This window comes from Balaenoptera musculus, chromosome 12 (genome assembly GCF_009873245.2).
Source record: "Balaenoptera musculus isolate JJ_BM4_2016_0621 chromosome 12, mBalMus1.pri.v3, whole genome shotgun sequence".
Lineage (NCBI taxonomy): Eukaryota > Metazoa > Chordata > Mammalia > Artiodactyla > Balaenopteridae > Balaenoptera > Balaenoptera musculus.
In genome coordinates, this window is record NC_045796.1 from 43,228,610 (window position 1) to 43,250,113 (window position 21,504).

Sequence of the window (21,504 nt, forward strand, 5' to 3'; positions counted from 1 at the left end):
GACCTGTTACCAAATATAATTTGAGTTTGTTTTAGAATGTATCTGCAGAATATTTTAGTTAACTGCCTTTAACTCTGTTACTGTTAATATTTGTCTTGGAGGAGGGTATATATTCCTACTTGATTTCTGAGGCTGTGGCATGAAGTGCTATATTATTTTGGTTTGCTGTGACAATTTTTAGCTGAAATGTGTGAATACATTTGAATTCTTAAAAGACTGATTATTGTAAAAACCTCAATATATGTAGCAAATAACTGCATGATTTACATACTACATGGGTTTATTAACAAAAACTCAATGTAACTTATCACAATTTACATACTATACTTGATACAATATATGCACTTACATCTATTGTAAATTACTGTCATTTCCTGTCTGAAGATATTCAGGGTAGTTTATGGAAAACAATAGTATAGAGCTGTGTGATTCAATATGGTAGCCACTAGTAACATGGGGGTATTGAGTGCTTGAACTATGCCTGGTCCAAATTGAGATGTAAGCTGCACACTGGATTTGAATATTTTGTATTAAAAGAATATAAAGTATCTCATTAATACGTTTTAATATTGATTACATAATGGTATACTATTTTAGATATAGTGGGTTAAATAAAAGATATTATGATTTTTAAAATAAATTTATTTATTTATTTATTTATTTATGGCTGCGTTGGGTCTTCGTTGCTGTGCGCGGGCTCTCTCTAGTTGCAGCGAGTGGGGGCTACTCTTCGTTGCGGTGCACGGGCTTCTCATTGCGGTGGCTTCTCTTGTTGTGGAGCATAGGCTCTAGGTGCGCGGGCTTCAGTAGTGTGGCACATGGGCTCAATAGTTGTGGCTCGTGGGCTCTAGCGCGCAGGCTCAGTAGTTGTGGCGCATGGGCTTAGTTGCTCTGCGGCATGTGGGATCTTCCCGGACCAGGGCTCGAACCCATGTCCCCTGCGTTGGCAGGCAGATTCTTAACCACTGCGCCACCAGGGAAGTCCCAATAAAAGATATTATTGAAGTTAGTTTTACTTTTTTTTTTTTATGTAGTTACTGTAAAACTTAAAATTACAAATGTAGCTTACATTGTTATTTTTTAAAATAAATTTATTTATTTATTTTTGGCTCTGTTGGGTCTTCATTGCTGCACACAGGCTTTCTCTGGTTGTGGCACGCATGCTTCTTATTGCAGTGGCTTCTCTTGTTGCGGAGCATGGATTCTAGGTGCGTGGGCTTCAGTAGTTGTGGCACGAGAGCTCAGTAGTTGTGGCTTGCGGAGTCTAGAGCACAGGCTCAGTAGTTGTGGTGCACAGGCTTAGTTGCTCCGTGTCATGTGGGATCTTCCCGGACCACGGACCAAACCTGTGTCCCCTGCATTGGCAGGTGGATTCTTAACCACTGCGCCACCAGGGAAGTCCCACTTACATTATATTTTTATTGGACATATTGGTATTGACAGTATCATTTGTAAAGGGTTTACTTTCAAAGATTTTACGAGTGTGTATATATGTTTATATATTTCCCAGTAGAAACAATATTGGCTTCTCAAAATAGCTACTGTCACCCCACTTAATATTTAATATAATAGAAATTTATATCCTTAGCATTATGTCTGTGATAAATTATATTCTACTGTCAGTCTGGGGCTACTAAAAGCATACTCCTTTTATCATTTTGACAGTGGTAAAAGCTTCACTGCAGTGGGATTGCCCTGGTTCCTTTGGCAAAGAGAAAGTTAAGGTTTCTGTGGTGAGATATAAATGTTTGGGTTAGGGAAGATTTTAGATTGGAGAACCCCTGAAATTCTGAAGAGTTCTGTTGCTCAGTTAAGGAATGGGGAAAAGGAATAATGTCAGTAATCCCTGCTGGAATTCTCCCATCAGGTGTGAGGTATAGGCCCTCAGACTTAATTAGGAGGAAGAGGGAACATTATCCTGGAGTCTCACATAGCTGACTGCTAGACCAGTGGGTACCCACATGAAAGTGAGCAGGTAAAGAGTGTGATTGCACCAGTTTTTCATATGTAAAGTTTGGATGCAATTTGAATGTTTAGAAGGAAAAAGCCTATCTTGCCACAAGCCTCTGAAATTTGTTCTTTGCAAATAACATTATGTTCATGTTATATAATTCAAATATTTAACCTGTAATAGTAAATTTTGAGTTCTTATTTATCTTAATGATTTATCTTTGTTTAAAAGACAATTGTGGTTAAATGGTATACCTCTATAAACTAAATGTAAATTTAATTTTGGGGGTATAGATAAAAGTACATGAATAAATTTTACTTAAATTCCATGATATATTAAGTAAACAGTACAGCTGTGAAGTAAGTCATCAAACCTTAAACAAACTATAAGGTACTGTCTAGTTAGACCTTCACTCTCACTCCTCCTTCTTTGCCCTATAGTACTGTATGCTTATAACTGATGTTCCAGTCGATGCTCTTTGGCCATTGCTAAATCCTCATGGTATTCTGTGAATCATCTGGAAAAATAACATTATTTTTAATTTTAATGTTGTGTTTTATTTTAATTATTTAAAAATTTAAAATTCATACATGAGTGTAGAATATATAATTATCACAGACTGTAAATGCTCTAGGAATGATAAATATCCAGGTTTGTAAATGATATGACACAAATGAAGGTACCTTTCTATTCTTTGCTAACATGCAGCTTTTAGAAGTTTGTTCATTTATTCACTTAATAAATATTTATTGAGTACTTTGTTTCAAAAACTGCAGAACTGCAGAGATCAACATGGAGAGGATTACATCAAAATCTCAGCAGGGAAGGAACTCTAGTATAGAAAAATATTCTAAAATTACCATTGAGTGATTTGCTTTTAGCCATGGTATTTTGAGATTTCAAATAATGCTAAATAAGAGTGTGAGATTTTTATATTTAACAAGTTGGAACACTAACATTAGTGGCACCACCTTTTAGCTGTGGTAATTTGTTCATGCGGAGTCAGATTCCAGGGTGGGAGGAAGTAGATCTGTGACATAAGGATAGATGTGCCTGCAGAACTACCAAATTGTAACATAAGCCACATCAGCAGATCACCAATTTCTTTCTTGGTTTTCTTTGCTGAGACCTGGAGGCCATGTATAAATAGCTGCTGCTGGCACAGAAAGGAGAGTTGTTCTTGAAGTATACAGCATTTGTTGTGTAGGGCATAACCTAGATGTGGTCCCAGAGTTGAGTAATTAAGGAAGAAGCAAGAGGAGTATAGGACTGGGAATATAGGACCCTGAGGCTAGAAAAGAACTTTATTTTTGCTTAGACTTGGCTCTGTAACCTTCCACAGGACAGTCTTCCTCTCCCGAATCACATGGTGCCTGAGAGGCAGGCTCACATTGCAGTTCTTTTATTTTTTTAAATCTGAGCTCTTAAGTGTAGCTTCTAATAGTCTATTTGGGGCTAATTTTCAAGCATATTTATATATTTTACTAAAAAAAGGTACAGATAGAGTTAAATATTTTTTCTTTGATAATTTCCAACTGCTAATTTGTATCAGAGATAATTTTCTTATCTAATTAACCTCATTTATATCAAGTAGGAGGGACTGATAAAAATGGACTTCAATTTAATCAAATCTTCATTAGTTAGTTGTTTTTACTAAGAAATAATAGGACTGTTGAATAGTATAAATTTTGAGGTCATCCTGTGAGTATGTGTCAGAAAGGAAGAAAAATAAGAAAAGTTAACATTTGGTGCCTTGTCCTTATTTTATGAAGAAACGAAGGCCTTGTAATGTAAGGACTTGTTTAGTCATTTATTCATGTGACCAATATTTATCCTCTACTGTGTGTCAGGTCCTGTGCTAGTGGTTAGAATTAAACAGACATTTTCTTTGTTCATTGTATACATAAAATCTAGTGGAGAAGACAATACAGGAAATAATTATCATAAAATATGAGCAGTATGATAGGCAAAGTACACAGGGTAGGAGGACATTCCTAAATTCACTGGATTTGGGGAAGGACCCCTGGCAGAAGTGATGTTTAAGCTGAGGACCAAAAAGGTGAGTAAGAACTGACAGGGCAAAACAAGGCAGGAGAGTAGTCTAGGCTGAGAGGACAGCATGGTCAAAACTGGGAGGTGAGAGAACATTCTGAGGATGAATCAAGAGGAGAGCAAAACGGGATGCCAGGGGACCACTGGCATTGCAGGTGGGAGCCAATGATGACTTGTTCATAAAAGGAGACAGTAGGAAAGGAGAAAATTAGATGATTCAGGAGATAATTAGGCAATGAAAATCATACATTCTTTTATACAACTTTATTGAGATATAATTTATATACCATATAATTTACCCATTTAAAATGTACAACTCAGTGGCTTTTAGTATTATATTCACAGAGTTGTATATATATCACCCGAATGAATTTTAGGGCATTTTCATTACCCCAAAGAGAAACCCCACTCACCTTAGCCATCACCCCCTCCTCCAACGACCCTATGCCCCCTACCATAGGCAACCACTAATTTTGGAAGACGTCATAAAAACTTCCCAAGGCTCTGTTTTCTTTGCTTGTGTATTTTATTACAGTGATTAGGTTTCATTAGTTTACTTTGCTAAATGGTTTCTTTAAAACACCTCATCTTAATGTAAAATATCCTCTTGTTCTTACTCTTGTTTTTTTTTCTTTTTTACAGAAAATTTCAAACATATACTAAAGTAAAAAGAAGGCAAAATGGTAAAACCCACATGTACACAACACCAAACTTATACAATTGTAAATTTATAACACATGGCAATCTTATTTCAGATATTCTGTGCTCACCCCCATACCTTAGGTGATATTTTCAAGCAAATCAAGAGTTCCCCCATAACCTTTTAATTACAATAGTAATAATATTTATTGAGCATTTACTGTGTATAAGGCATCATGATAAGAGGTTTACATGATTGTTTCAGTTAATTCAAAAATAACTTGTTGGGTACAATTCTATACCCATTTTATAGGCGAAGTAAATGATATTTATTTAGACTGTTCTCTAACCTGTTTCCTTGCTTTATTAAGGTTCATTTCATTGGTGAATAATCTTATGTTGCTGCAACTTCATAGCTTTGGAACTTTCAGGACTCTGATGATGAGTACTTCCATAACATGACCTCCAGATATTACAGTGGATTAGTTGGTCTGTTGACCTTAACGTTAATAAGAGTATGTACCATAGATTTTTTCAGTGTGAGGTTTTATACTTCTATACATGATTAAAAAATTTTTTTCATTATAGAATCCTTCTGAGGTCAAATATAATCATTTTCTCTTTACTGATGAAAAATAAAACTTAGAGGACATTAATAACATCTGGGTTTATACAGCGGTTCATGTGGTGGAGCTGAGATTCTTCAAGTCTAACTCTAAAGCCCTGCGCTTAACCGCACTGTTAGATATCTGTTCTTGAAGGGAGAAACTAGAGAGGAAGAAGAACTGAGAGGTGTAGTGTAGGATAGTGTAGGTAATACTAGGCTGAGAAACAGGAGACCAGGATTCTCTTTTGAGATCTGTACTTGGTCAAGTAATTTAACCTTTATGGACTTAGTTCTTCATTTGCATATGGAAAGAGGTGAAGGGTTATATACAGAATACTTTTTTGCTTGTGAAATCAAATAATTTCAAGGCAGTATTCAAAACAATTATGATTTATATTCTTTTGCAAACCAAATAACCCTTTTCCTTTGCTCCCCATCTCTACTTAATTTTCTTGTTAATCTACCTTACTGCTTAAACTATTTCAATTTAAAATTTTAAACATGGCATATAAGAACATTACAGCTGTAGTAAATTTGCAGAAATTAAAATTGTTTGTTGGAGGTATATTTTGTATCTTTATGGCCCTCATTTTTACCTTCATTGTTGTTCATCCATCCATTTGTCTATTCATTTACTCATTTTTTCCTATCATTTTGCTTCTTGATCTGGTAGAATATGAACCTGACCAAGCTGAGCTGAATTTAGTCCATTTTTGAGAACTGTGATGAACCCATGTACTTCTGACCTGGAAAGGCCTTTCAGTCGCACAGCCATGGGTTTAGGGAAGAGGTTAATGACTTCACATTTCCCCAGACATGCAAGTGGTTAGAGGACCAAATGATAATTTATTGTCAGTTCTGTCATAAAGTAACAGTTTTTTTTCCTGAGAAAATTTGAATTTTTGAAAATCACGTCCCATAATTTGAGATCATTACAATTTGATTTATAACCATTTTTATAGGAGAGAAATAACACTTTTAGCTCTTTGCAGGTAAACTGCCTGATGAGACTTAATCTAAATTGAAACTAGTAGGAGATATCTAGAAAATGGTACAGTTGAATGAAATTTTAAAAGCCATTCAAGAAAAAAATAACTAAAATTTTTGTGTAAATACAAAAAGGAGCTTTTTTACTGACTAGCTTTTAAAATTAGTTTTTTTAAAAAAAAATTAATTAATTAATTAATTAATATTTTTGGCTGCGTTTGGTCTCCGTTGCTACTTGCAGGCTTTCTCTAGGTGCGGTGAGCGGGGGCCACTCTTCGTTGTGGTGCGCGGACTTCCCATTGAGATTGCTTCTCTTGTTGTGGAGCACGGGCTCTAGGTGCGTGAGCTTCAGCAGCTGTGGCATGTGGGCTCAGTAGTTGTGGCTCGTGGGCTCTAGAGCACAGGCTCAGTAGTTGTGGCACATGGGCTTAGTTTCTCCGTGGCATGTGGGATCTTCCCAGACCAGGGATCGAACCCGTGTCCCCTGCATTGGCAGGCGGGTTCTTAACCACTGCGCCACCAGGGAAGTCCCTAAAATTAGTTTTGCTTTGAATTGTTGACCTCTTTAAACTGTACTTCAGATTGTCCTTTAATAAAGTTGCCAGTAGTCTGGTTGGAGATCAGAAATGCCCCCCTTTTTTAAAAACCAGCTTTTCATCTTGTTTTATATAAACTTATAGAATGAAGCTTCTTAGTTTGTTGTGAATGGTTGCTAAGAGACAGTGTACAAAAAGAGCTTGAGAACTAATTTGTGAACAGTGTAGACTTCTGTAATTATTTTAAACAAGTTATTTTAGAACTTCTCACTCGTTTTCTGCTTCAGTAGGATTTGAAGTGACTTCACAAAATACAATTGAGAAAAAATATAAAATATTCAAGAAAAAAAGGTGATCGGTAATAATGATTAGACAATAACAAAATGAGAACCAAGATTTGCATAGAATTGTGTACTATTGCTATCAAGTACAGTTGCTAAAAGAATAGGTCATAGGTTTGAAAGTAGGGAAACAGAAGCTTCTCTCTATCCTTAAGATATAATGAATAAAAGCAAGCAGTTCATGGAACTATGCTTTTCATGATCTTGATACCTGACATACAGTTTTCCTAATGTTCTTGATAGTTATTTCTGTGTAATTCTTTTATGTAATCATTCTCAGTCTCTATGCAGATACCATAATGCCAAAATAGGACTTCATATTTTAGGTGTATCTTTTATAAACATTTAGCTAGATTAAAAAAATTATGTGGACAATTCTTGTGTTTTGAGTGGATATTCACCTACTGTGATTGTTAAATTTTGATGCATTTTAAATCATATTGTATACTTTCTAGTCTGCTTTTCTCAAGTTTTTTCCTTCTTGCCTTCTTTTGTTTCACTTTCTCTTCATGACATTTTCCTTCTAGTTTATTAGAAGTTATACACACGTATCTCTTATGAGCTATAATTCATATACTATACAATTCACCCATTTAAATTATACAATTTAATGCTTTTTAATATAGTCTCAGAATTGTTCAACTATTACCATAGTCTAAGTTTAGAACATTTTTTAGCCCACCCCCCTCTGTTAGCTGTCACTCCCCACCTTCCCTCCCATCCCTAAGCAACCACTAATCTGTATAAATTTCTTTTTTCTGGACATTTCATATAAATGGAATCATCTAATATATCGTCCTTTGTGACTGACTTTCACTTAGCATAATGTTTTCAAGACTCATCATGTTGTAGCATGTATCAGTACTTCATTTCTTTTTATTACCATAATAAAAGATAATATTCCATTGTACCACTTTTCATTTATCCATTGATCACTTGATGGACATTGCATTATTCTGACTTTTTGGCTGTTAAGAATAATGCTTCTGTGAATATGTTTCCATTTCTTTTGGGTGTATACCTAGGAGTGGAATTGCTGGATCATACGGTAGTTAACTCTGTTTAACCTTTTGAGGAACTGCCACACTGTTTCCTAAGCAGCGGCACCAGTTTACATTCCCATCAGCATTGTATGAGGGTTCCAATTTCTCCACATCCTTGCGGACACTTGACACTTACTATCTGTCATTCGGATGATAGCCATCCTAATGGGTGTGAAGTGGTGTCTCATTGTGGTTTTGATTTGCATTTCCCTAAAAATGAGAAACAAAAATGTCCTTTTCGTATGCTTTAATAGGACCATCTGTATATCTTCTCTGGAGAAACGACTATTCAAATTCCACATCCATTTTTAAATTGGATTATTTGTGTTTTTATTATTGAGTTGTGTTTCTTATATAATCTAGATGAAAGTCCCTGTCAGATGTGTAATTGCAAAAATTTTCTCCCTTTCTTTGGGCTGTCCTTTTACTTTCTTGATGGTATCATTTGCAGCAAAAATTTTTAAAATTTTATTGAAGTCCAGTTTATTTTCTTTTGTTGCTTGGGCTTTTGGTGTTGCATCTAAGAAATCACTTCCTGACTTAAGATCATGAAGATTTACACCTATGGTTTCTTCTAAGAGTTTTATAGTTCTAGCTGTTACATTTAGGCCTACGTTTCATTTTGAGTTAATACTTGTTGAAGGTATAAGGTAGGGGTACAGCTTTGTATTCTTTTGCTTGTGGCTATATAGTTGTGAGCTCTACCTATTCTTTTAGTTGTTAATGTAGAGATTATAACGTGCATCCCTAACTTGACTGTAATGGTAGTATGCTGCTCCACCCCTGTTGTATTTGTTATAGTTGATATTTTGGTTTTATCTCTCCCCCTCTCTTTTTTTAACCCAGAAGTTAGATAGTGTTATGCAATTATTGGTGTTTTTAGATTTAATCACAGCTTTGCTGTTTTTTAAAAAAAACCTCATTCCTTTTTACAACTCATGACTCATTTTTCTTCTTTAGTGAAAGAAACTTAAGGAATGTTAGTAGTTCTTTGAATGAGTCGGTTGGTGATAAGCTCTGTTTCTGTTTAGCAGAAAATATATTTTGCCTTCATCTTGAAAGATAGCTTAGCGTTCCAAACAATTCTTGGGTGCCACTTATTTACTCTTAACCCTTTGGAGATATTATTTCACTGTGCTCTGGATTCCATTATTGCTGTTGAGAAGTTGGCTATCATTCTGAGAGTTCTTTTATGAATAGTCTCCCTTTTCTCTCTGGCTCACTTCTTTTTTTTTTAAATTTAATTTTAATTTAATTTAATTTAATTTAATTTTTTTGGCTGTGTTGGGTCTTCGTTTCTGTGCGAGTGCTTTCTCCAGTTGCGGCAAGTGGGGGCCACTCTTCATCGCGGTGCGCGGGCCTCTCACTATCGCGGCCTCTCTTGTTGTGGAGCACAGGCTCCAGACGTGCAGGCTCAGTAGTTGTGGCTCACAGGCTTAGTTGCTCCGCGGCATGTGGGATCTTCCCAGACCAGGGCTCGAACCCGTGTCCCCTGCATTGGCAGGCAGATGCTCAACCACTGCGCCACAAGGGAAGCCCCTGGCTCACTTCTTATTGTCTGGTGTTTTGTAGTTTCCTTGTCCTGCCGCTGTGTGTGTGTAATGGTGAAGTTGTAAACCCCGAGAAGGGCTATGTTCATATTTTATTGCAAATAATATATTTGCATTGTCTTTTCTACTTAGCACAGTGCCTTGTACATAATACGTTGTTAGAAGATTGTTTGGTTGAACTACTACTGAATTTCTTTATATATGTCTCTTTTTCTACCAGAGTGTAGTTTAGAATATTTTTAAAATATTTACCTAAAAATATAGGGAATACTTAGAAACGTTCATTTGTTTAAAAAAAGAGTTAAATGTGGCTTAAAAATTTTTTTTCTCATATGATACATGATCATGACATTAGCAGGAAGGGGAAAAAGTCACGGTGTTCTATAAAACTTAATTATTGCCTTTGGGATAGACTTAATATTTTTATTTAAAATATAAAATATTTATATTTTATATTGACTGAAAATATATTAAGCTGTTACACTTTAAATCAGAATATTTTGATATAGGGTTATAGTTTCCTGATTATTTTTTTCTTTGTAAAAACTCATGATTTATTGCTATAATATGTATCTGGAAGGTGTGGTTTTTTAAAAAATTTAATTCCTTTATACTATAAGAAAGAGCAGAGAGAGACTGTCTCTATATACAAGAGAAGATAGAATCAATCTCGCATCTATTGCCAGATAAGAATAATATGACAGTGAAACAGAAGGTTGGGATTTTGTTCAGAATTCAGGAGTTTGTTATCTTAAATATAATTCACTTGCATTATCAGATTACAGCAATGTCCTCTTATATTTTTCCCCTATAAGCTGAAATCTGTCTGAAACCATTAGCTCTTCTGTGCTCTCTATAAACCCTGTCCTCTGGTTTGTTTGGTTTTTTTTTAATTTTTAAATTTTAAAAATAAATTTATTTATTTATTTTGGCTGCATTGGGTCTTCCTCGCTGTGCGTGGGCTTTCTCTAGTTGCGGCGAGCGGGGGCTACTGTTCGTTGCGGTGCATGGGCTTCTCATTGTGGTGGCTTCTCTTGTTGCGGAGCACGGGCTCTAGGCGTTCAGGCTTCAGTAGTTGTGGCTCGTGGGCTCTAGAGCGCAGGCTCAGTAGTTGTGGCGCACGGGTTTAGTTGCTCTGTGGCATGTGGGATCTTCCTGGACTAGGGCTCAAACCCATGTCCCCTGCATTGGCAGGCAGATTCTTAACTACTGCGCCACCCGGGAAGTTCCATGTCCTCTGATTTTTAAAAGGACGGCCTTCTGCCGGTTTTAGATTTCACTTGTTCTAACTTAGATATGGGCTGGATGCCATGATAATAACTTGCATTTGGGATTTGTGGCTACAGTTAGGTAGTACAATAAAGCACATTAGGAATCACATTGCATCTACCTGTAATTGATTGTGTTTTGTTAGGCAAAATAAATTATTTTTTGATTCATCTCTTAGATAGAATGGTCTTTTTTTTCAGATACTTAAACTGTCAAATATTTAATACTTTGTTCATTAATTCATGGTGTATATGTGCATGAGTATGTATGTGCATGTGTATGTGGGTAGACTGAACTTTAATCCTTAGTTTTCACAGTAATGAATTCTGAATGTCACAGTAAATCAGTTTTTACAGTGAAACTCAGATACTGGTGATGGTTGAACTTAAGATATTTAAACTTGAAGGCTTCAGAACTGGAATCAGTCCTAGGTGGAATGACGTGGTGAATAGAACAGCAGAATCACTTATTAAAAAGTGTTGTTTCCTGGACCCTCTCTACTCTAACTGAATGAGAATCTCTCAGAGTAGGGCTCCAGATACCAGGTAAGTTTGTTGTATTTTAAAGTTTGAGAACTTCAGGTATAAGTGACTTTTGGAGTAAATTCTATTCTCAATATAATGTTCTATGAACAGCATATATTATCAGTAGCTTTCAGATTTGTAGGAGTAAATACTAGTCTGATGTGGAATTGGTTTTTATCACCAATTGTTGATTTTCTCTGCAGTTGGGAAATATTGAGCTACCAAGGTAGACAGGAAGTTAGCACGTTATCAGATAAAAGTAGCACCCAGGATTAGTGATCTCTGGTCTCGGAAGTTTCAGCTGTGACATGGAAAGTGAGACAGTCACCTGATACATAATTCATACTTTAGTAACAGTGTTCTTTGAGATATTTCAAACTCTCTGAGGTCACAAAATAAAACACCTTTGCAGAACTTTGGCCAAATGGTAATTAAAATAAGACGTTGTGTAAAATAAAATGTGAAAGCATCTTTCTCCTTTTCTCCTCTTTCTACCTTTGTTTATTAAATTTGGGGTATATTCCTCTAGATCATTTCTCTGCCCGTGAATATATATGTATTTACATATACATATGCACATGTATACATATATTTCCTTATATGTTTGCATATTTTAAATATTGATGTATACAGACAGATTGCCCCTCTTCTTCCAAAGGCTATAACTATTTATGTTCTTACCATCGTAGGATCTTAGCAGCCTTTAATAATTTTATGAATATGATAGGGAATGTACTTCTACTATTTAGTGAGTTGAAACATCTTTTTTTGAAAAACAAACTTCTTAAAAAAATTTATTTTATTGAAGTATAGTTGATTTACAATATTGTGTTAATTTCTGCTCTACAGCAAAGTGATTCAGTTATACATTTATACATTCTTTTTCATATTCTTTTCCATTACAGTTTATCACAGGATATTGAATATAGTTCCCTGTGCTGTACAGTAGGACCTTGTTTATCCATTCTATATATACTAGTTTGCATCTGCTAATCCCCAACTCCCAATCCAGCCCTCTCCCACCCCCTACTCCCCACCCCCCTTGGCAACCACAGTCTGCAAGTCTGTTTCTGTTTTGTAGATAAGTTCATTTGTATCATATTTTAGATTCCACGTGCAAGTGATATCATATGATATTCATCTTTCTCTTTCTGACTTAGTTCCATCCATGTTGCTGCAAGTGGCATGATTTCATTATTTCTTATGGCTGAGTAGTATTCCATTGTACATATGTACCACATCTTCTTTATCTATTCATCTGTCAGCGGACACCTAGGCTGCCTCCATTAAACATGTATTCTTTATTTGCTTTTGTTTTGTTTTGTGGTTTGCTTATTGATTTCTTTTGCCTATTTTAAAAATAGGTTGTTAGGTGTTTGTTTTTGGGTTTTTTTTTTTTTGGAGTTCTTTGTACAGTATGGATATTTAGCCTTTTGCCTGTTATACTGAACATATCACTTATTTTAGCTATTTCTTTTTTTTTTAAACATCTTTATTGGAGTATAATTGCTTTACAATGGTATGTTAGTTTCTGCTTTATAAAAAAGTGAATCAGCTGTGTGTGTACATATATCCCCATATCCCCTCCCCCTTGCGTCTCCTTCCCACCCTCTCTATCCCGCCCCTCTAGGCGGTCACAAAGCACCGAGCTGATCTCCCTGTGCTATGCAGCTGCTTCCCACTAGCTCTCTATTTTACATTTGTTAGTGTATATATGTCCATACCACTCTGTCACTTCGTCCCAGCTTACCCTTCCCCCTCCCCATGTCCTCAAGTCCATTCTCTACATCGGCATCTCTATTCCTGTCCTGCCCCTAGGTTCTTCAGAACCTTTTTTTTTTTTTTTTTAGATTCCATATATATGTGTTAGCATACAGTATTTGTTTTTCACTTTCTGACTTACTTCACTCTGTATGACAGTCTCTATGTCCATCCACCTCACTACAAATAACTCAGTTTTGTTTCCTTTTATGGCTGAGTAATATTCCACTGTATATATGTGCCACATCTTCTTTATCCATTCATCTGTCGATGGACATGTAGGTGGCTTCCATGTCCTGGCTATTGTAAATAGAGCTGCAGTGAACATTGTGGTACATTAATCTTTTTGAATTATGGTTTTCTCAGGGTATATGCCCAGGAGTGGGATTGCTGGGTCATATAGTAGTTCTATTTTTAGTTTTTTAAGGAACCTCCATACTGTTCTCCATAGTGGCTGTATCAATTTACATTCCCACCAACAGTGCAAGAGGGTTCCCTTTTTTCCACACCCTTTCCAGCATTTATTGTTTGTAAATTTTTTTGATGATGGCCATTCTGACTGGTGTGAGGTGATACCTCATTGTAGTTTTGATTTGCATTTCTCTAATGATTAATGATGTTGAGCATCCTTTCCTGTGTTTGTTGGCAATCTGTATATCTTCTTTGGAGAAATGTCGGTTTAGGTCTTCTGCCCATTTTTGGATTGGGTTGTTTTTTTTTGATATTGAGCTGCATGAGCTCCTTGTATATTTTGGAGATTAATCCTTTGTCAGTAGCTTCGTTTGCAAATATTTTCTCCCATTCTGAGGGTTGTCTTTTCATCTTATTTATGGTTTCCTTTGCTGTGCCAAAGCTTTTAAATTTCATTAGGTCCCATTTGTTTATTTTTGTTTTTATTTCCATTTCTCTAGGAAGTGGGTCAAAAAGGATCTTGCTATGATTTATGTCATAGAGTGTTCTTCCTTTGTTTTCCTCTAAGAGTTTTATAGGATCTGGCCTTACATTTAGGTCTTTAATCCATTTTGAGTTTACTTTTGTGTTTGGTGTTAGGAAGTGTTCTAATTTCATTCTTTTACATGTAGCTGTCCAGTTTTCCCAGCACCACTTATTGAAGAGGCTGTCTTTTCCTCATTGCATTTTCTTGCCTCCTTTATCAAAGATAAGGTGACCATATGTGCATGGGTTTATCTCTGGGCTTTCTGTCCTGTTCTGTTGATCTGTACTTCTCTTTTTGTGCCAGTACCATACTGTCTTGATGACTGTAGCTTTGTAGTATAGTCTGAAGTCAGGGAGCCTGATTCCTCCAGCTCCATTTTTCTTTCTCAAGATTGCTTTGGCTGTTCGGGGTCTTTTGTGTTTCCATGCAGATTGTGAAATTTTTTGTTCTAGTTCTGTGAAAAATGCCATTGGGAGTTTGATAGGGATTGCACTGAATCTGTAGATTGCTTTGGGTAGTATAGTCATTTTCACAGTATTGATTCTTCCAATCCAAGAACATGGTATATCTCTCCATCTATTTGTATCATCTTTAATTTCTTTCATCAGTGTCTTGTAGTTTTCTGCAGACAGGTCTTTTGTCTCCTTAGGTTGGTTTATTCCTAGGTATTTTGTTCTTTTTGTTGCAATGGTAAATGGGAGTGTTTTCCTTAATTTCTCTTTCAGGTTTTTCATCATTAGTGTATAGAAATACAAGAGATTTCTGTGCATTAATTTTGTATCCTGCTGCTTTACCAAATTCATTGATTACCTCTAGTAGTTTTCTGGTAGCATCTTTGGGATTCGCTATGTATAGTATCATGCCATCTGCAAACAGTGACAGTTTTACTTCTTTTCCGATTTGGATTCTTTTTGTTTCTTTTTCTTCTCTGATTGCTGTGGCTAAAACTTTGAAAACTATGTTGAATAATAGTGGTGAGAGTGGACAACCTTGTCTTGTTCCTGGTCTTAGTGGGAATGGTTTCAGTTTCTCACCATTGAGAAAGATGCTGGCTGTGGGTTTGTCATATATGGCCTTTATCATGTTGAGGTAAGATCCCTCTGTGCCTAATTTCTGGAGGGTTTTTATCATAAGTGGGTATTGAATTTTGTCCAAAGCTTTTTCTGCATCTATTGAGATGATCATATGGTTTTTCTTCTTCAGTTTGTTAATATGGTATATCACATTGATTGATTTGTGTATATTGAAGAATCCTTGTATTCTTGGGATAAACCCCACTTGATCATGGTGTATGATCCTTTTAATGTGTTGTTGGATTCTGTTTGCTAGTATTTTGTTGAGGTTTTTTGCATCTGTGTTCATCAGTGATATTGGCCTGTAGTTTTCTTTTTTTGTGACATCTTTGACTGGTTTTGGTATCAGGATGATGGTGGCCTCGTAGAATGAGTTTGGGAGTGTTCCTCCCTCTGCTATATTTTGGAAGAGTTTGAGAAGGATAGGTGTTATCTCTTCTCTAAAAGTTTGATAGAATTCATCTGTAAATCCATCTGCTCCTGGGCTTTTGTTTGTTGCAAGATTTTTAATCACAGTTTCAATTTCAGTGCTTACGATTAGTCTGTTTATATTCTCTATTTCTTCCTGGTTCAGTCTTGGAAGGTTGTGCTTTTCTAAGAATTTGTCCATTTCTTCCAAGTTGTCCATTTTATTGACATATAGTTGCTTGTAATAATCTCTCATGATCCTTTGTATTTCTGCAGTGTCAGTTGTTACTTCTCCTTTTTCATTTCTAATTCTATTGATTTGAGTCTTCTCCCTTTTTTTCTTGATGAGTCTGGCTAATGGGTTATATTTATTTCTGATCTGGTCTTTATGATTTCTTTCCTTCTGTTAACTTTGGGGGTTTTTTTGGTTCTTTCTCTAATTGCTTTAGGTGTAAGGTTAGGTTGTTTATTTGAGATGTTTCTTGTTTCTTGAGGTAGGATTGTATTGCTATAAACTTCCCTCTTAGAAATGCTTTTGCTGCATCCCATAGGTTTTGGGTCTTCGTGATTTCATTGTCATTTGTTTCTAGGTATTTTCTGATTTCCTCTTTGATTTCTTCAGTGATCTCTTGGTTATTTAGTAGTGTATTGTTTAGCCTCCATGTGTTTGTATTTTTTACAGAGTTTTTCCTGTAATTGATATCTAGTCTCATAGCATTGTGGTCGGAAAAGATACTTGATACAATTTCAATTTTCTTAAATTTACCAAGGCTTGATTTGGGACCCACGATATGATCTATCCTGGAGAATGTTCCACGAGCACTTGAGAAGAAAGTGTATTCTGTTGTTTTTGGATGGAATGTCCTATAAATATCAATTAAGTCCATTTTGTCTAATGTGTCATTTACAGCTTGTGTTTCCTTATTTATTTTCATTCTGGATGATCTGTCCATTGGTGAAAGTGGGGTGTTAAAATCCCCTACTATGATTGTGTTACTGTCGATTTCCCCTTTTATAGCTGTTAGCATTTGCCTTATGTATTGAGGTGCTCCTATGTTGGGTGCATAAATATTTACAATTGTTATATCTTCTTCTTGGATTGATCCCTTGATCATTATGTAGTGTCCTTCTTTGTCTCTTGTAATAGTCTTTATTTTGAAGTCTATTTTTTTTAATATGAGAATTGCCACTCCAGCTTTCTTTTGATTTCTATTTGCATAGAATATCTTTTTCCATTCCCTCACTTTCAGTCTGTATGTGTCCCTAGGTCTGAAGTTGGTCTCTTGTAGGCAGCATATATACAGGTCTTGTTTTTGTATCCATTCAGCCAGTCTGTGTGTTTTGGTTGGAGCATTTAATCCATTTACATTTAAGGTAGTTATTGATATGTATGTTCCTATTACCATTTTCTTAATTGTTTTGGGTTTGTTATTGTAAGTCTTTTCCTTCTCTTGTGTTTCCTGCCTAGAAAAGTTCCTTTAGCATTTGTTGTAAAGCTGGTTTGGTGGTGCTGAATTGTCTTAGCTTTTGCTTGTCTGTAAAGCTTTTAATTTCTCCATCGAATCTGAATGACATCCTTGCTGAGTAGAGTAATCTTGGTTGTAGGTTTTTCCCTTTCATCACTTTAAATATGTCCTGCCACTCCCTTCTGGCTTGCAGAGTTTCTGCTGAAAGATCAGCTGTTAACCTTATGGGGATTCCCTTGTATGTTATTTGTTGCTTTTCCCTTGCTGCTTTTAATATTTTTTCTTTGTATTTAATTTTTGATAGTTTGATTAATATGTGTCTTGGCATGTTTCTCCTTGGATTTATCCTCTATGGGACTCTCTGCGCTTCCTGGACTTGATGGATATTTCCTTTCCCATGTTATGGAAGTTTTCAACTATAATCTCTTCAAATATTATCTCAGTCCCTTTCTTTTTCTCTTCTTCTTCTGGGACCCCTATAATTCGAATGTTGGTGTGTTTAATGTTGTCCCAGAGGTCTCTGAGACTGTCCTCAATTTTTTCATTCTTTTTTCTTTATTCTGCTCTGCAGTAGTTATTGCCACTATTTTATCTTCCAGGTCACTTATCTCTTCTTCTGCCTCAGTTATTCTGCTGTTGATTCTCTCTAGAGAATTTTTAGTTTCACTTATTGTGTTGTTCATCATTGTTTGTTTGCTCTTTAGTTCTTCTAGGTCCTTGTTAAACGTTTCTTGTATTTTCTCCATTCTATTTCCAAGATTTTGGATCATCTTTACTGTCATTACTCTGAATTCTTTTTCAGGTAGACTGCCTATGTCCTCTTCATTTGTTCGGTCTGGTGGATTTTGCCTTGCTTCTTCATCTGCTGTGTGTTTCTCTGTCTTCTCCTTTTGCTTAACTTACTGTGTTTGGGTCTCCTTTCTCAGGCTGCAGTTTTGTAGTTCCCATTGTTTTTGGTGTCTGCCTCCAGTGGGTAAGGTTGGTTCAGTGCGTTGTGTAGGCTTCCTGGTGGAGTGGACTGGTGCCTGTGTTCTGGTGGATGACGCTGGATCTTGTCTCTTTCTGGTGGGCAGGGCCACGTCCAGTGGTGTGTTTTGGGGTGTCTGTGAACTTATTATGATTTTAGGCAGTGGTCTCTTGCCTCTTAGGCAGCTCCAGACCTTTTCCCAGACTCCCTCCCGGCTAGCTGTGGTGCACTAGCCCCCTTCAGGCTGTGTTCACGCAGCCAACCCCAGTCCTCTCCCTGGGATCTGACCTCCGAAGCCCGAGCCTGAGCTCCCAGCCCCCGCCCGCCCCGGCAGGTGAGCAGACAAGCCTCTCAGGCTGGTGAGTGCTGGTCGGCACCGATCCTCTGTGCGGGAATCTCTCCGCTTTGCCCTCTGCACCCTTGTTGCTGTGCTCTCCTCCGTGGCTCTGAAGCTTCCCCCCCGCCATCCACCCGTCTCTGCCAGTGCAGGGGCTTCCTAGTGTGTGGAAACTTTCCCTCCTTCACAGCTCCCTCCCAGAGGTGCAGGTCCTGTCCCTATTCTTTTGTCTCCATTTTTTCTTTTTTCTTTTGCCCTACCTAGGTATGTGGGGAGTTTCTTGCCTTTTGGGAAGTCTGAGGTCTTCTGCCAGCATTCAGTAGGTGTTCCGTAGGAGTTCTTCCACACATAGATGTATTTTTGATGTATTTGCGGAGAGGAAGATGATCTCCATGTCTTACTCCTCCGCCATCTTGAAGGTCCCCCGTAGCTATTTCAATGGTGTAATAATAGCGAACATTTTGCTTTTGTGCCTGGAATTCTTCTGAGTCCTTTACATGTATTATTTCATGTAATCTTCACTGTTGTCCTCTTTACTTTATGGATGAGGTAACTGTGATGCAAGAAGGTTAAATAACTTGTTTGAGCATGTGACTACTAAGTGGTAGAGCCAGGATTTGAATCTAAAAATGCTGATTTCAAAAATATTACACTTAGCCTTTACACTATCTTTACTTACAGCTTTTTAAAAATGTAAAAGTCTGAAAATTTTAAATTTGATGTAAAACCCATTTTTTGTTTATTAAAGAATTGAAGATATTTTTAAGAGGCTATGATGATTTTAATACAAATATTCCTTTAGGGATATTAACACAAACACACATATATAGATGTAGATATAGTGCTGTAATATATTATTACAAATATTCCATAGAATTTTGGGGTCATTTGTCCTATTTCTATTTAGAACTGACCTTCAGTAGCATATTCCTCTCTATTTCCTTCTTCTACTGATTACCATAATAATCCATTAATCTTCCTGCTGCCAATCATTTTGCATTAATTTGTCCTCAGCAGTTACTGGAATAATCATCTTAAGTACAGTTTTGGTCATATCACTTGCTCCTTTGTTTGGAAACTTTTGGTATGTCACATTTCTTGCTGAATGAAGGGTAGGCTGTTTCTGTAGCAGGGCATTTGAAGATTTGCACAGCTCTGCTTTACATTTACCTTTCAAGAATTATCTTGAGCAGCTTTTCTTGATACTTACTGCATACTGCAGATAAATGGGATAATTTGTTTTTCTTTTTTTAAAAAAAATTTTTATTTATTTATTTATGGCTGTGCTGGGTCTTCGTTTCTGTGCGAGGGCTTTCTCTAGTTGTGGCAAGCGGGGGCCACTCTTCATCGCAGTGCGCGGGCCTCTCACTATCGCGGCCTCTCTTGTTGTGGAGCACAGGCTCCAGATGTGCAGGCTCAGTAATTGTGGCTCATGGGCTTGCTCTGCGGCATGTGGAATCTTCCCAGACCAGGGCTCGAACCCGTGTCCCCTGCATTAGCAGGCAGATTCTTAACCACTGCGCCACCAGGGAAGCCCCTGTTTTTCTTCTTTTGAGGCCATATTCTCCTGGCTTCATACTTGGATCAGTTAGTGTTCTGAATCAGTAGAAGAAGCTGACTGGATGATTGAGCAGATGAGGAATTTATTTAAGGGCATTTGGTTAACTCAGAATTTTTGAGGAGGGCTGGAGAGCCAGGCTTAAGGTTAAGCTTCCAGGTAATATGCCTTAGTCACCTCTGAGAACTGGCACTCTCTGACCCCACTGGAGTAAACCACCAGTGCTGCCCAACTGCTGCCACTTCTCGGACAGAACTTGGTTTGGCCACCTCTGCTGCTGTAATTGTTGGGGGCTAATGCCTCTGCTGTTGCCAAACGTGGTAGGTCCACACTGAGCCTGTTTTCTCATGTGACTCACTTCCAAACTGAAACCTTGTGCAGGTCCTTCTGAATGTCTGTATCATAGTTGCAGGGTATGTTGGGAATTTAAGGTCTAAAATTTATTTTGGGAGGTTGGGCTTATAATGTGGGAATTTTCTTGAGTATGAAAAGGTTCTGCAGAAGCTAATGGGAAACTGTTAAATGGTAAATGTCTACTATATTACTTTTTCTTGTATTCTTTCATCTATAATGTTTTTCCGCTTTCATCTCCAGGTGAATAAATTCTGTGCAAAGACCTATTGGAATTCCATTTTTGAATTAGTTTGCCTGGGTCTTTCTCATCTGAATTTTCTTATGACTTTCTCAACATTTCTTTTTCCATTACTTTATTTCTTTAAAACAATATCAAAGCTCACAACTAATATTTAAATATATTCTGTTATGAGTAAAACAATATGGAAAGATACAGAAAAAACTGTAAAAGTTGCCTTTCACCACCCACCTCCTCTCCCCCTACATTTCAAATCGCTGTCCCCTTTCTAGATATCATGTGATAAAAATGATAATCTTTGATTTTAATTTCATATATTTGATGATAATTTGGCACTTGATAGTAAGTCCATTGAGTATAGAGGCCCTTATTTATCCTTTGGGCTTCCGTAGAGCCTACTACAGCTGTTCCTGTGTGTAGGATAGTATTATGTGAAGGCCTGACCTACAGCAGTAACTATGTAATCATTTTGGAAGTAAAAATGTACAACGTGGGGATTTAGTAAATGTGCAGAGAAAGATAGGAATCAAAGTAGACTCCAAGTGTTCTAGCTTGGGAAATACATTATTGATGATGCCATTTAGGGAGATTGGGAGTGTAGGAACTACTCTGTATCTGCAAATATATTGCTAGAACACTTTCGGATTATTTTCCATTATTGCAGGAGCACCTTTACCCATATTCTAATTTGAATTGTAGTTTGAGAGGTGCTAAAATGTTCATATTGGGCCTATATTTCCACAGTTGACGAAAGACACTAAGAGATACGATTTTTTAATAAAGTTGTGTTTGAGGCTTCAGTGATAGATCATGAATAAGACCTTTCAATGGGGAGATGGATTTTTCTTTTAAGGCACAATACTTAGATTAAATATCATGAATATAAACCTGTTTTCCAGTCGTTTT

General features: G+C 36.7%; 1 protein-coding gene across 3 annotated transcripts in view; it reads left to right on the plus strand.

The window, feature by feature from the left end:
• Positions 1-21,504, plus strand: part of CEP85L (centrosomal protein 85 like) — a 207,359-nt gene that overhangs the window by 82,918 nt on the left and 102,937 nt on the right. The window lies entirely within an intron of this gene.